This window comes from Mchenga conophoros, linkage group LG23, assembly GCF_057382185.1.
Source record: "Mchenga conophoros isolate Kocher_MC1m ecotype Shallow Benthic linkage group LG23, M_conophoros_male_GT1.1, whole genome shotgun sequence".
In the NCBI taxonomy this organism is placed as follows: Eukaryota; Metazoa; Chordata; class Actinopteri; order Cichliformes; family Cichlidae; genus Mchenga; species Mchenga conophoros.
This window is the reverse complement of record NC_140547.1, coordinates 27,865,102-27,880,639: the sequence shown is the minus strand read 5'-3', so window position 1 is coordinate 27,880,639 and position 15,538 is coordinate 27,865,102. Positions and strand designations below refer to the sequence as shown.

At 38.3% G+C, this 15,538-nt stretch overlaps 1 protein-coding gene across 2 annotated transcripts in view; it reads right to left on the bottom strand.

Annotated features, from left to right (window-relative positions):
• The window catches only part of mbd5 (methyl-CpG binding domain protein 5), a 55,913-nt gene extending 41,002 nt beyond the window's left edge, over positions 1 to 14,911 (bottom strand). Inside the window, exon 1 of one of the 2 annotated variants that reach the window (XM_085264447.1) lies at positions 14,778 to 14,911. The gene's annotated coding sequence lies outside the window, so the exon portion shown is untranslated. Of the gene's footprint in view, positions 1 to 14,679 lie in introns of both variants that reach the window. The other variant, XM_085264448.1, reaches the window with a different exon arrangement.
• Positions 14,912 to 15,538: the final 627 nt, after the last annotated feature.

Genomic DNA, 15,538 nt, shown 5'->3' with positions numbered 1-15,538 from the left:
ATCAGTTGGTTCCTGACCCAAAAAGCTGGAAGAGATATCTGTAGCTCCTGGCTCTGAAAAGTGAAGCCGATGCAGATTTGTCTTACAACTGCATTCTATTTAATGAGCATTAGGAGGCGAACTCTCTGACTCTGCAAAGAGGACTGCCTATAGAAGTCTAGGGGAAGAAAACCCCTTGCATCTGTAGAGTGACCTCAGAAAACATTTTCCTGATGAGTTTATGTGCTCAGACACCAATTTCAAGCCATACTGAGTAAAACACTAATTTGACCTTGTAAATTATGGTCAAAATTAGAAACCCTGGCTGATTGTGACCCACACCCAGTTTCACACCTTGGCTCAGGCGATTAGAGGATCATCAGGGGGTCCTTTTGTCCCTCTTTGGGGGGTCACTCCCACTAGGTTTAAATCTGGGACTCCCCACCATTTGACCTTAGAACTGAAGAAGCTTCTCGGATGAGAGGTGAAACATCTTCAAGCAACTTAAAGAAGTCCAGATGCTTTTCTTTGCAAGCTCCTTTGACTACGATGACCTGGATGACTGAGAACCTTCACAGACATTAATGATGACTATTGCTATCATTCAGAGACCAAAGCAATTGTAAATGTACTACTAAGAGTCCGGGAATTATAGTTGACCACAGATTATAAAGAGTTCTTGGTCTATGAGTAGGATATTGAGTAAAAGTAATAGTAAAACCAAGGTGCATACTTTATTAAAGGTCTTTCACCTTCAACACAACAACAGCACCACTGCGCAATGCAAGGACAGTTACCCGTCAAAGAACAGCGCAAGCATGCCCGTCGGGGGAGCCTTGGTGCTTGCTGTAATGTGACATACATATAGTGGACCAATAAAAATGCAGAATGACAAGAAGTGTGCTTTTAATACAAGCAAAATCCACAAACAGTCTGCAAACATGATGTAGACCAGAATGTAGTTAATTTTGGGTCTTCAGGCTATGAGATGGAGTCAGACCGCAAGCAAAAGACTAGCTTTTAATGTTTAAAGCAAGTTTAAAGTTTCAAAGCTTTAATGTACAGATTACAAATCAATGACTTCACCAAGAGGGAGACAAAAAATATTAATTCATGAATACACGACTGTTCTTGACAAGATGAACTCCTCTTTGCAGCTCAGAAACTTGAGCCAGAAAACTTGAGTTATTCTGCGACCTTCTAAGAAATGGAACAGGAATTATAGCTCAGCTCTCGAGTCTCCAATGGTCCATGTCTGTAGCAAAGTATAATCAAGGTCTTAACAAAGAAAGGTGATAACCAGCATTGTGATACACATTAACTCTTACTGGGGTTTTACGTTTTGTCAAGCGAGCTAATGCAAAGAAAGCCTGGCTACTAGAAGTAGTAACATCTCGCTGCAAGAAAACCAACATCAGCTGTTTGGTACCAGAACCAATACCAGTATCCTTACTAGGAGTCTGTAGCTTAATCGCCTAAATATTAGACGAAGGTTTACACAGCAATTGATTGTTGAAAATGCTTTCATTTATCCTAACCGCTTTCATAACAACAGGTCTTTAATCTTGCCTCAACATTCAAGTCTATATAAAGAAAAAAAAAAAAAAAAAAAACTGCAGCAGTTTTGTCAGCTTCCCCCCGTCTCCCTATCAGACAGTAGGAGAAGCCCGTCAAAGCTGGTAATCAGGCTGAATAGAGCCTGTGAGTGATGGAGCTCCATGCAAAGCTTCCTCTCAGCCGCTGGTGCTGCTGACTCATAACTGAGACCAAACTCAGTGACACCACCACAGAGGAAGAACGGTTTAAAAAAAAAAAAAAAAGAAAGAAAGAAAGAAAAGAAAGAGGTGGCAGTTAAACATACACAGTTTATCTGAAAAGACACGACAGCAAAAGGAGAAACCTCTGTTGCATAGTTAAAATCTAATTTAACATAAGTCTAAGTCTAGAGAAGACATCGTTTCTACCGTTGGGTTCACACTGGAGGGAAAAATGAATTATGCTTCCCTGTAGGAGCCCAGTGCAGCGTTGCTATTTGAAGACATCTTTGGCTTTTATAAATGCTGTTTTTTTGAGGCATGCTCTCTTGTATTATTCCCTCAAATTGGAAAGATGCAGACTCGTAAAATCATGGGCCTGATCTCAATCAAACACTTTTAAATTACCAACCACCGAGAGCTACTCTACAACACAAAAATTCATAAGCATGATTATTTTGTAGGGGTGGGGGAAAAAAATCGATACTGTGTAGTATCGTGATATTTTGTTTGCTAATAATGTATCGATACAGGGACAGCAGAAATCGATATTTTGTTACAAAAAAAGTTTTTGTGGACTGGAACACGCTCTGACTTCAGAGCATGTTGATCCTTTTTCTGAGCAAGAATCCTGACATTCCTTCACTGTCCAAATGTATTTAACTTTTTTTTGGCAGCAATAAACATGACAGTTTACTTATTTTAATTTAAGACATGTTTTATTTTAATTAAGTTTAAAACCTTTTTATTTAATGTAAAATTATATTTTGTTTTAATTTACTTTCAAATTCTTCAGTTGCTGAAGGGGCTGCATAGTTTTCATAAATTGCATAGTTCAGAATAGCTATAATTGTACCAGATGGTTGCATTCAGTTAAGTTGGACTAGACTGTAATACAAACCGTTCAAGTTTGTCAACAATAAAACTGACTGAAATGAGAGAAAGACTGAGTGCGAGACTTTGATATTAGATAAAATGAATATTGATAAAGTTTACCTTTATGTACAGAATCTGAATATCGCAAAATATTTTTAAAAAATTGCAATAATATCGTATTGTGCGTTAAGTATTGTGATAATATCGTATCGTGGGATGTATGGTGATTCCCACCTCTATTATTTTGATCAGCAGTTAATCTTATTCGCTTAACACAATCCTACTCCTTTTCTTATTTTTGGTTTACCCTTCTTTAGAATTTCTTCTTATGCACGAACTAGCTTCATGGATCAGTTTTTTGGGATCATCTCTAAGGCATGCTGCAGTCATACCACATGAATTACAAAAGCTTACATAACAATAACAGTGTTAACAGTTACCCCCCCACTGGGGCAGGTCGATCACTTTAAATTCCCCCAAAATAAAGCCAATTAAAATTACTTTACGTACTGTTAGCTTATCGCATAAAAATAACATCATTTATTGCTAACATCATTTATTAGCAGACTGATACTTCCACTGCAGTTAGTACGTAAAGTAAAATGCATGTAAAGGAGTTAAAAATAAATATACATAACAAACGTTAGGGGAATCTGTTTTGTCTTCATCTAACTGAGCAACAAAGTATTGGTCGATTAAATTTTTAAATATCTGTACCAGTCTTGAAAATCATACATCATAGGCTCTAAAAGAGAGGCAGCTGTTAGCCTGCATCAAGTTTACAAGAAATTTTTACAGATTTAGAGAACTATCAGGTAGTGTTTAGCAGTGCTGCTTCACACCAGGAAGGTCCTGAGTTCGATTCTACCACGTGCCTGGGGCCTTTCGGTGTGGAGTTCACACGTTCTCCCCGTGTTTGCGTGGGTACTCTCTGGGTACTCCAGCTTTCTCCAACAGTCCAAAGGCATGCCGTTATAGGGGTTAGGTTAATTGATGATTCTAAATTGCCCATAAGTGTGACTGTGAATGGTTGTCTCTGGTTTGAGTGTTTTAAGTCTGCGCCAGATTGGCGACCAGTCCATGGCTCCAGCCGTTGGATGGACAAAGATCAGTTTAACTGCAAGCAGACAGTTTCCATTTTCCATTTTAGCTTCTACTTAAATTACTAAGCTGCTGCCGTGTAAAAAGTAGATGGAAGCAGTTAAAAAACAATAACAACCAAACAAACAAAACAGTTTTTTGTTACATTTAAACAATCCATATGGGTGGTTTGATTTCCATTGGCATTTCATTGTGAAAATACTGACGGTAATAAAAACTAATCATTAAAAACTAATGATTACTGGCTCCAAAGATTCGGCCACTTTTTATGTTGAACCCTGCATAAATATAAAATTTAAGGGAAAAAAAAAATCAAACGTAAACAGGATTTTATCAATTTCTCTCAAACCACACATATAATTATTATGGACAACCACATTTCACTTTCGAAAAATGTTCTCTCAAGTCTTGGCAATCATGGACGAACAAAAAAAAAAAAAAAAATCTTTCTCAAACTGATATCAAACTATTTACATGCTTTCCAAACTAGGGCTGCTCGATTATGGCAAAAAGTGATAAGTCACGGTTATTTTCACTGAAATTGAGATCTCGATTATTTGACGATATTTATTTAACAATAACAATGTATTGAATAATGACTTTAAAGATTGTCAAAAAATAATATAAAATAGTGTGCAAATACTGATAACAGTGCAAATGTTTGCAATATAAAAAATAAATGAAAAATGTAAACATCTATGTTTAGTGAACTTTGCAGTGTTGCTCTGTGGTGCAGCTACGACACTGTAGCAAAGTTTACACACTATAGCTGTGTCCCAATTCAAGGTCTGCACGCTTGAAGTACGCGCACTACGTACGGTGCATACTATAAGTACGAGAAGTGCAGAAGTGAGAGGCTTGTGAAATAGGACGGTATACGCTTCGTCGCGCTGTTCAGGTTGCCTAGCAACCATGATACTAACCGCGAGACAGGGAACATACAGCTTTGTTTGACAGAAATGAAGGAGAAAAATGTTTTGTTAGTCATTCATTTTTGTCATGACATCACTTTGATTAGTTGAGTATCTGAGGCTGAGACCACGGGACTGTAAAACATGATTGTTGGGCTTCATTTCTGTGCTGAACAGTTATTTAAGATTAGTTAGTAAATAACAATTAGTTAATGTTGTTCATGAGACTAAAGTCATCTCACTGTGGTAATGTAAATATAATATGGCCAATATTATAGTATTGTCAGATATATATATTTCAGATTGTTGTGTTTGTGGATATATGACTGACTTTAATTATTAAACATTCGCACATAAATAAGTGACGTCATATTCAGTACTTTTGACAGTTCACTCTTCGGCCGCTCCATCTTATTAGGGAAATTCATTCAGAAATGTTTAACGAATGAGATGTCACAACTTTCAAGTACAAAGTTGTTATGAAGTCTGTCACATCCCCCCCCCCCTTTTTTTTTCTTTTTTTATTTATCCTTATTATTTCATTGTACTGTATATTGTTACTCTTATTTGCCTTGTATGTCTACTGTACAAACTGAACTGGAATGACTGACTGTTCGCTTTATACGTTCAATAAAGTTTGGGGGAAAAAAACCCCTCTTCGGCCGCTCCCTTCTGCCGTATTTTGCAGCAAAATTCTCCACACCCACCGCCGCGCTATGAATTGTGGGATATATGGGACCACGAAGCGTGCACCGGACCACGCTTGATATTTGGGGAAATCGATGGCGCATTTGGAGTATGCATTTGAAGTACACTTCGAATTGGGACAGCAGTCGTCGCGTGGCGGTGACGTAACCGCACTTAAAATGCGTACTTCAAGCGTGCAGACCCTGAATTGGGACACAGCCTATGTCTACTTGATCCACATCTGACTCCGCGAACCCACCCATATGGAAAAGAAATAGTAAAAACTTATATGATTTACTCATGAAAGTGGCCACTTTCTCATTACTTTCATACATTGTTTTAGTAAGTATCCAAAACATACAAGTTTCATTATATAATTTTTCAAGGGATCTTATATCTGTTTTCACTCTTATATGCTTTTCATACAAGTTTCACACAAGACAGATATAAACTTTATAAGATTTATATATATCTTTTCCATATGGGCATAATGTTTCCACACCACTGAAGTTTTTTTACCTCTCTTTTCAACCAACGGCAGTCACTCTCCTCTCCAAATAACTTCTGCTTAGCTTTCCGAGGTTCCCTCGGGTCCTCTTAATCAGCGGTCCCCAACCCCCAGGCCTCGGACCGGTCCGTGAGTCGTTTGGTACCAGGCCGCGAGAGTTGAGGCTCAGGTGTGAAATGTATAGTTTTTAGGGTTTTTATCGGTTTTCAGCGTTATTTCGTTATCGTTTACTCAGTTTTCCTGGGTCTTTTCACATGTGTTATGAATAAATTTTTTTTTCGGTACCTGTACTAGTTTTATTTTGTTGTATTTATCCGTGACACCTTAAAGGCCGGTCCATGAAAATATTGTCGGGCATAAACTGGTCCGTGGCGCAAAAAAGGTTGGAGACCGCTGCTCTTAATTGTTGTGACACGTGTTCGAAATGCAAAGAGGTGCGCTCGATTTCCCACACGGAGCAGCGCGAGAGTAAAGCACGAGGGAGGGGCTAATAATCGGCTCAGTCATTTTTAATGATCGTTGAAAGCCCAGATCGTAATCGAGATTAAAATTCGATTAATTGAGCAGCCCTATTCCAAACTACAACTTTCTACATGAAAGTTGCTGTCATTAGCAGCCATGCTAATGCACATACCAGTAGTATCAGTACACATCTGCACTACAAAAAACAGGGTACATGTGAATACAGCATATGCTATGCTGTCCCAAACAAATGCTGTGTTCTGGTAGACTGTAAAGCTTGAGGGCTACAACTTCACCAAAGATATCACAGGAATGGTAAATTTCTATCCACCTAGGTTAAAATCTACAAGTTCGACGTCTTCCAAGTGGTCAAGTAATGTCCTCGCTGTCAGCAAGGACTCCCAACCAGGAGGGTTAAGAAAAACGTGTCTTTTTACAGAGGATTTCCTTAAACCTAAAGTACAAAAAACAGCGGGAAAAGGAAATGAAACCCATTTTTGTGCGTTTCCTTTGCTGCTTGAACATGATGAAAGTGTGTTTTCTTAGTCATAGGTGACAGCAGAGCTGAGTTCCCGAAACATAACTGCACATCATGGCTGCAGCAGCTGGAGATACCACGTGGAAGACACAAGAAGTATGATTCACCATCTCGGGCTGTTTGTATTTTCTCCTGCCAGCTGTTTATAGCAGTGGTGGTCACGAAGAGAACAATGAGGAAGATGCATAAAGGCTCCCAGCCTTCAATAAAGCACACCTACTAAAGCTACCTCTACCTGTCTCTAACTCCTGATGTGAATTTGGGGAACAGTGAAGGTGCACCCTGCCACCTACTGCTCTGCCGGCTACATAGAGATGCAGGAGGAGGTGGATAAAACTGCTACAAGCTGGACTGTCTGAGATCAAACACTAGCAGTCAAACCAATGCAGTTGTATAAAATACACCAACTGTGGATGGAAAAAAAAAAAGGACAGAGACACGTATTTGAAATTCGTTTTCCTACTTTGTCTCCTTAAACCATAGAAGAGAGATATGAGAGGAAATCTCTCAACTTATAGTGCATAAAGTTAGACCTCAAGCAAAAACTTGAACAGTGGATGAAAATAATTTTTTACTTTTTTCTTTAAAGTATCGCCATCCAGATTTTCAGAAGTGAATATTTGCTAAAATTAGGTTCTGTATGAAAGGTATATATCACAACTTCATGCTTTCTTGCACCACACTTTCCACTAGTGCGTTTAGTAGGTTAATTGTATTCTGTTTTATTTTCCATGAACTTTTTCTCTGTTATTACTCAAAGTTTTCATTGAAATCTATAATAATTTTACTTGATTGTATTTATTTTGACTTCAAATTTGTTTCTAGCTGTTAAAGGTATTTATTTGGCCATATGGTCATTTATTTTACTGAGCTATCAGGGCTGGTAAAAATAAAATTAAAAAAACATTTAAAAAAACGGCAGATTTCAAACTATGTTTATCTACTCTGAGGACCTGTAACTGAAAGTATTCACAAAATGAAGGTAAATGTTGCAACCCCTTTTTAAATATGCCAACTCAGATTTGTATGGAAAAACCCAGAAAGGTCAATCTCACACATCCAAAAGTGCATGTACTTGAATGTGATGGGAATTTTACAGTTTGGAGTGAATCCAGCTGCACACGTCACCAAAACAGTAGAGAACAAGAGAGGGAAAAAGTTAATGTGGTACAAAAGGAAGAAATGCACCCTCAATAGGAAATAAGTAAAAAAAATTACAAACTGTTTTAGATAAGAAATCACATTAAAGAAAAAAAAAGACGAGCAGAAACACAGCCAAAGATCCTCGAGTAACTAAATTTGTGGTCCATTAAAGATGGCAGCTTATGTAAATGAAAACGTTCTCCGTCAGTGTCCAAATATTAAAGAATATGATCAGACAAAGTGGCCTGTGTGCATTTCATTATTAGGTCAAGAGGTAGATTTCTTTGCTTTGTTCATGCCTGAGCTGGACTTTCACTCAACTCTAACGACAACCTGTCTCTGACCGATCTTTAGTCATCGGGACAAGAAAAGGAGAAAGAGGAAAAGCTTTATCTAGGAGCCGACAACATTTACTCGCCAACTCACAATTCAGGTCAGAACATGAGCTCCAAACGACTTTAGGAGCACGCAACGCCAGTTTGCCAGCATTTGGACTCTGGTAAGTTTGAATGGAGCACATAACCCACTGGAAGACTTAAGGTCTTTGCAGAGTGACAAATTAATAAAGCCAATTAGAAGAGATAACAGTGGTGGAGTAGTTGTTTTGGGAACTGTAAAAATCAAGGGAGCACAGTCACAGTCCAGCGGAAGCATTAAAATAGATGATCCGTTAGTCTTACTGGTATTACACAGGGTCTGACATAACCAATGGCAAAGTAAAATGTGTGTCTGCACAGGTTGATTTCAACCAATCAGTTCAACTGTAAAAAAACAAACAAACAACAAACAAAAAACTAGATGAAGTCAAACCCCATTAACAAGTGAGTGAGCATTTTCTCATTACAGGAAGCACACGAGGCTGCTGAGAGAAACTGGTGTGGAAAACGCAGCGGGAAGGCAACGCTGGAGGTTTGGAGCTCCACAGCATGAACCCCTCATCTGTATTTGAGGCTAAAAGTAGACTGAAAATTCACAATAAGCCTCCTTGTATTGTAAGGTAAAGACCCTTCAGTACTAGAGGGAGAACCCCAACAATCCGATGATCCCTACTGGGCAACAGTAGGGAGGAAGAACTCCCTTTGAACACAAAGAGACCTCCAGCATCCTGCTGTAACTGGTTGAGTGGTGAGGGGATAAAGATGCCAGAGTCTGCTTTTTATATGATGCTGGCTTTTAATTTTAAAATGAGAATCTATGGAAGAGCAGTGGCAGTGTCACGACTGAAAGCATGACCCCAGGTGAAGTGAACAATTTTTTCCCCCCAGAATAGACATCAGCAGGATTTTTTGTGTTATTCACAATTTAACAAAAAAAAAAATTAAAAAATTCCTGGTGGTAAAAAGCCCACAAGAGTCTTTATCAAGCTACCAGAACAGCAAATTTAAAAACGTGAAAAGCATCTTTTACACTGCTTTCTTTGTAAAAGTCACAAATACGTCATCCACTCGTCTTTCTCAACAGCTTTTTTGTTTAATTTCATATTTTTGGCAGATGTTTGAATAAAAATCCCGAAATTCAGATATGGATGGTCTTTTGGCACCAATGTGCCCACCATTGATTTTAATCACTAAAGAGTTTATTAATAATCACAGAAACCCTTTTTTTTCATAAGAGGAGAAACACCCTTCCAAAGGTCTTCTCTATGCAGTATCTGACAAACTTGAATAGTCATGAATACTTTATGCATATGTGACTTTAACAACAGCATTTTCCTTTTGTTGTCCACCTATTTAGCAATAATTTTAAAAATGAAACACAAGAACAACACTGCATTTGGAAATTCTTAGTCTTTTCAGCACAGCTATTTCCATTATTGGCTTACTCTTAACTCACAGAGTTGGTATATAATAAACTCATTGAAGAGGACCAGTACAGCTTGAAAAATTGTTGTTGTTTTGTTTTTTAGGAGTGGTAAAAAGTACTTAAAAAAAAGCTGCCTTTATGCAAATGGACAGCTTGTTTAGTATAAATTTGGCAGATTTCTTAAAATTGCAGCCATCCTCTCTCTTTCTAGCAGAAATACTTGCATACAGAGATACATGCAGTGCTCACTCTAACTAGGAGCACAAAGTGGCCTCTACTACATTTATATATAATTATTTTGCACATTTTGACTATGGCATATGTCTGCATTTATCCCATCTCCATCTTAACAGGTGGGCAAATCTGAACAAAACGTTGTGTGATGTCACACACACAACAATTATTCACAAATAGATAGATGGAGAGCGAGAGAGATTTTAGAGATTTGTTATAAATCCATTTATTTTTCCTTTTGTACATACTATGTTTATTTCATCATTTCCTTGCACATGCAAAGCCACTAATACATCATGCATTCATCTTCCTCAATATCTTGTCTTTTATTTCAGTCTTTTTGGCATGTGATTTAATGAACTGTCTGAAATTGGATTAAAATGGTCTTTTTATTGTTGTGCCTCATTATTGTGTTGTTTTTAACTGTTAGAATTATGAATATTGCATGTATGTCTGAATTATCATTCTCTGTTTTAAATGTATTTCGAAAATAATTCTTTTTAAACTCTAAATTTTCATGACAGAAAAGAACATAAATTATGGAGTTGCTCATAACTCTCATAGTCTGTATATAATTAAGTTAAAAGGACCAGTTCAGCTAGGAAAAACAATGCCATTTAGCAGTTGTGGAGAAACATACCTCCATCCACATTTAAATAAAGCCATAGAGCACATTTTCAAAAATACTGACGTGAAAGTCAAATCTCTCCTTGAATTGAATATTTATGGTTTTAAGTACATTTGTTTCAACTTTTTATTTCACTTTTTACTCTTAAAGATAAGGTCATTACAGAGCACCAGCTTGGAGAAACATACCTCCACAAGCATTTATGATGCAGGACACAAGCTGATAGAACGCAGCAAAAAATTTACCAAGTTTATGAGGTCAATGCATGAAAAAGATTATACCACTGTTTTTAGACGTCTTTAATTTAGGAATAGTCTGATGTAAAAGTCGCAAATGCATTGCCATAGCCCCAAACGCAATTACATAATCTTTGACAATACAATAAAATCTAAAATAAAACCAATAAAGTTGTTCCCTAATACTTTAAGTGTCGCTGGAGTCTTCATGTCATCAGATCTTTGTCTTCTTCATGCACCTTGGAATTAGGTGAAGTTGTGCCAGAAAAATTTGTTGTATATCTACATAACAGTTTCCCAAATGTTCCTCACAGTAAGAACGACAGTTTCATTAACAAAAGTACTGTTTTAGTACATGGTATTAGCAGAAAGTTGGTGCCTGTGTATCGGTACTGGAAAAAGTACCCTAATTACAACAAAGTGAGCCTACGTCAGATGTCAGGTGTTTATATGGAGCATTTTTATTCTGTTTGGGCTTTTAATCCCATTAAAGTCTGAAAATTAGAGTCCAGGTAAACATACATATGAAGAGGAAAAATTACAGGTAGAAATGCTCTTACCCATTATTTAGATGAGATATCTGTGCATTCAAAGAACTACTTATTGTCATTTTTTTCCCCTTAATTAAGAAAAAATGTTGAGAGGGTTTTCAGATGCAGACAGTTTTTGAGAGTTTTTTCACAGCGAAACATGAAAGTGTCACAAAAAGAGACTTATTTGTTGATGTACAAAGACACAAATTATAGGGATTTTTTGTGGTAGGTCGCACAACTTTATAAGCAATGTATTTCAATAGATGGTATATTTCATGTTTGCATTGTGTTTGTATTGTATTATTTCTAAACTTGTACAGTAGCTTTTAGTACCTAAACCAAGGGCTGTGCGATATGACCAAATTCTCATATCCTGATATAAGACATCTATCGTCCCGATGACGATATAAATCACAAAAATTTAACATTTTTTTTTTTGTAAATTCTGTGAATCTCGGGCAGCTCGACTTACGTGGAGTGTTTCCAGCTGGGTGTCATGTACCTGGAGTCGAGTGTTTTAACCGATGCATGAAACTATACATTTTTAGACATAGGTTGTAACGGCCGCCGTTTTCTTTGTGAGTATTTATTACACAGTGTGCTGCGGGGAAAAGCCTGTTCTAACGTTTGAGTCTAAGGTTTATTTTTAGCACCTGGCGGCTCTTTTTTGCTTCTCATCCGAAAATACTCTGCATACTCTTTCACGTGATTCAGTTTATTTTGAAAAGTCTCAACAGGATCTTGAGCTTTATTGTGAAGGGTTTATGTGGAAAATAAACAAGCGGACACGTGATGCAATGGTTTTACTGTCGTTGTGGCTAACGTCAACGCATAAATACAGGCGCTTGTCCGTCCCTAGTGTGGTTATATTAAATAAAAGAGAAAGAGAGAACTTTAAGAAATTAATATAGCCACTACATTGACCATCAAAACGATAAAAAAAAAAAATTGCTGTAAACAGTTTATTTTGCGACACCACAAAATAAACGATAGCGTAAAATTAAACGATAGACGTTTTTATATCGTCATCCGGTATATATCGTTATATCGAACAGCCCTACCTAAACCTATACCTGAGTATTGTGAAAATCTTCAGCCACCCCTTATTTCTTTATATTTTGCTTCAGATGAGCCAGACTTTGCTATTTTTTAAAGCTTGAACAATAGTTCTCCAGGCTTTCTGGAGGTCTCCCAAAGTTTTTCTTTGGGCATTTAATGTTTTTTTTTCCCCACTGGGGTTCAGTCCAGTCATAGTTTTTCCTTATTTATTTAGTCGAATCTATGAAAAATGCCAACAATAACACAAACTGACAGGTTCAAAAAGTAACAAACTGATTCCCAAAGAGCTATTAGCTGGTTTGTCTCAGCATGGTGTGCAACATGTCCTTAAAAGAAATCTGAGGAAACTGAACAAGTAGAGGACACAAGAAGACTTGGAAGGCCTACAGCAGATGAACAGTATATTAAAGTCATTTTCTTATGCAAAATCACAAAAGGGCTGCCTGGAAAATCAGTTGTAACGGGTCTTACGGAGTGATGAATCCAAATTTGACATTTTTGTTTCAAATTGTTGCCAGTATGTAAAGAGAGGTACAACTGTGAGTGGTTCTATCATGGTTTGGGACTAGATTTCAGCCACTGATGTGGGAAATCTTGTCGAAACTGTTGGTAAAACAAGTATGAATGCAGAGAAGTCTGATTTTGATGCACCAATGATCCCAAATACACTACCAGTGCACTAAAAGAAAACAAAATGCTACACTGTCAGTCATGGATTGGCCTCCCCAGAGCCCGGACCTCATAATAACTAAGAACAGAACCAAAGGCATCCAACATCCAAAGAAAAGCTTTGAATGTCCTTCAAGAATCCTGGAGAACTATTCCAGAAGACTACTTAAAGAAATGACAAGAACGCTACCTAAGAGAGTTCAGACTGTGTTGAAGAGTAAAGGTGGTCACACCAGATATTGACATTCAAGCCCAGCAGAACTGTACAGAACTGTACAGGTCCATTTTTATATACTGCATCTTCATTTATGTTTGCACACATTTCCCATTTCCTAGAAAAGTATACAGAAATGAGGGGCCGCTAAAGACTTTTCTATTGCCTTTCACCTTTTTAAAGTGGAAAACATTAATCTGCCGTACACTGACACAAATCAGTACATGAGTACAGTACATGAAACACTAATCAATAGATTAAAGGTTGCAACTAATTCATAAACTGCTGCGAGACTGCGCTTAAGATGTTCAATATGAAGGTTTTTTTGTGAATTTCCATCTATATTTACAGCTGTCCAGTTTCATGAAAGTGAAGAGCTACCAGCACAAAGCACCTTCTATTTGCTAAGCATAAACCTGCAACACCACAAAGGTTAGACACGCTGTCCTGACCCATAAGATATCCACCGCTGGCTAGATTAAACCCATTAATTCTCAACACAGCACTTAAATCTTGCTGTAGCTCCTGCCTGCTGGATTTGGCTAAGGAAAGCTTCGGGGATAAATGAGCCATATTGTCCTGCAGCAGCCTTCAAAGTTGACAGCCACATAGCCTGAATGACAAGACTTTTTTTACCCACCCGAAGCCGGAGGAAGATGACAACCGCTTGTGTACACAACCAAAACAACCTAAACGTTAGATAATAGCCAATTAGCCTGGTGGACATTAGCTGGGGCTGCTCATCAACTGAGCCAAATGTTGGTTTAATAACCATTAGCTCGGGCTCCATCGTGTGAGGGGCCTCCGCATTAAGAGGGGACCGTGTCAACAAGCGGGATCAGTCCTGTCTGACTGCCTTTTTGATGCACTGTATAGGAACTAGCTGAACTAGCTGGGGGGTTAGCCTGCCAAGCGTCAGCTGTCTAGCTGCCGTTAGCTTAGCTAGCTTGTTGTAACGAAAATGAATTAGGACGAGCTCGGCTACGCTAATAACGTTTCAGCATTTAATTGGAACCGCGGAGCTGGGTTCGTGCATGCCGGGGACCAGCAGGCCCGGGGTTCCGACTTCAAATTGTCGAAGTAAAAAAAAGAGAGAGAGAAGAAGCAGCTAGGCCCGGTCGTTGAGGTTTCGAGCCAAAGGGGGAGGGGGGCAGGCAAGGCCAGGGGTAAGGCCGAGTTAGCACGGGTTAGCTTAGCATGCTAGCTAACAGCCGTGCAAGCCCGTTGCGTTTGCAGAGGGGAGAGCGAAGAAGAAGAAGGGAGAGAGAGGGAGAGAGAGAGACGCTTTTCAGGCACTAACGTTTCTGTCTGCGTCAAATCAAATCGTAAACTGTCCGTTCTTACCCGGGCATCCCGGCGAATGCGTACCGGAGCCGAAACAGCGAAACGGGCGAGCAACAGTGCGTCTGCAAGCTTAGGAAAAATAAGAATAAGCAGCCTACCCATTAGTTCTCTGCCTCTGCTGGTTCTCCTACACTGGGATATTGGAAATGATGGAGAGCTGCACTGCGCATGCGCCAAGCTCAACCAGCCAGCAGATGGGAGAGGTGATGCACGTTTCCTCACATACACGAACTCTGCATGGCCAAAAGGGGAAAAAAGAAAGGGGAAAAAGTTAGGGGTAACCTGGATGTGAGGGTTGGGATGGGGCCTCATACTGAGTCACAGCCTGAACCGGCGGGTCCCATTTTGAGGCCTGAGGGGCCTCCAGGGACCCCTGAGGCAGAATTGGCTGCAAAACTATTTGATCCCTTTTTCCACATATTTGACTTTAATCCTGGGAGATATAGAACTGGTTTTATTTTTTATTATTTTATTTTTTATAATTTTTCTTCCTAAAGACTATGGAAACGTTTCACAGTACATTACGAATGTACTGTAGGTCATTGAGGTCATCCTATATACACTCATACACTCATGTATATACTCATCCACCAAAAATAAATACAAAACAAAAAATATACTGATCATTTGCTGCCAATATATTATCATTTTTTATATAATGTAAGTTTCTGTAAAAAAGGTAAAATTCAATAAATTCATTGTGTGGTTAAAAATACAGAAAGACACATAAAAAAAATATACTAAAAGTCACTTCATTATTGTGTCATTTTCCCAATTTTTTTAAGCTTTCTTCTGCCAGTAAAAGAGTGAATATTTTTTGCCATCCAAAAGCCTCGAAATTTCAAGGTGATAACTCAAA